General features: G+C 59.4%; 1 pseudogene; it reads right to left on the bottom strand.

The window, feature by feature from the left end:
- Positions 1–304: 304 nt before the first annotated feature.
- LOC119344170 lies at positions 305–443 on the bottom strand (annotated as a pseudogene).
- Between the last annotated feature and the right edge of the window lie 750 nt (positions 444–1193).

The raw sequence follows: 1193 nt of genomic DNA, 5'->3' as shown, positions 1-1193 counted from the left end.
CGCGCGGTGTGGCCTGCCTTGCCACAGATTTGGCAGTGCGGGACGTCAGGAGCAGCGCGGGGGCGGCCTCCGCGACAAACCTTGTTGCTGTTGTTGTAGGGCCGACCGCCGCCGCCATTTCTGCCGCGTGGAGGAGGGCTACCGTCGCCGCCTGATGACTTGCCCTTGGTGCGCTGCGGCCCATGGTAGCGGGATGAGCCGCCGCCGCCGCCGCGTCCGCCGCCACCGCGGCCGCGAGAGGCCGCGTTTGCAGAGGATTTGAAGCCTCCATCGGATCCCGCCGCGCTGTAGAGGGCGAGACGCTGATCGAAGTTGCTCATCTGGGCGTAGAGGTCGTCGAGGTTGATGGGCTTGGTGCGGGCGTTGTTGGAGGAGACAAGAGGCTGGTACTCCATGTCGAGGCCGGAGGTGATGTAGGGGATGAGCTCATCATCATCGATGGGCTTGCCAGCAGCTGTGAGCTCATCTGCAAGGGACCTCATGTGGGCGAAGTAGGTGGCCACCGACTGCGTCCCCTTCTGCGCCGTGGAGAGCGCGACTCTGATGTTGTTGACGCGCGCCCTGGACTGCAACGAGAACATGTGGGCAAGGGCTGCCCAGAGCTCATGTGGCGTGGCTATGGATGTGACCTGCACGAGGACTTCCGTGGTGAGGTTATTGAGCAAGTATCCAAGTACCTGCTACCCTTCTCTGAACCAGATCGGATAGAGAGGGTTGGGTGTTTTCTCCTCCTTCCCGTCCTTGTCCTTCGTGGTGAGGAACTTGGCGGGCTCCGGCATAGTCCCGTCGACGTAGCCGATGTAACCAGCACCTCTCAGCTGCGGCGTCACCTGCGCACGCCACAGAACGTAGTTGGTGCGGGTGAGCTTCTCGGCGACCTGCCCGATGGAGGCGGCCTGAACGGAGTTTGAGAAGGACGACATAGCTGGTGATTGGTTTTGCTAGATGTGGTGGATAGAGGAGGCTCTGATTACCATGTAAACGAGCGGAGAACGTCGTACCTCGTTGGAGGCGACGATTGCATGTTAATATAGGCAGGGGCATCTCCCTCATAAGCATACAAGTCGTTGAGATTACATCTTGAGAAACAAGGAAGATCTAGAGAGATAGATAGATAAGAAGTTACAACAATACGGCTCTATCTATCTAGCCCGACCTGGTTCGGCCGGTGCGCCCTATGGGCCTACCATAAC

Source organism: Triticum dicoccoides, unplaced genomic scaffold (assembly GCF_002162155.2).
Source record: "Triticum dicoccoides isolate Atlit2015 ecotype Zavitan unplaced genomic scaffold, WEW_v2.0 scaffold157153, whole genome shotgun sequence".
Classification (NCBI taxonomy): domain Eukaryota; kingdom Viridiplantae; phylum Streptophyta; class Magnoliopsida; order Poales; family Poaceae; genus Triticum; species Triticum dicoccoides.
The sequence above is the reverse complement of the archived record's forward strand: the minus strand, read 5'-3'. Positions and strand labels throughout refer to the sequence as shown.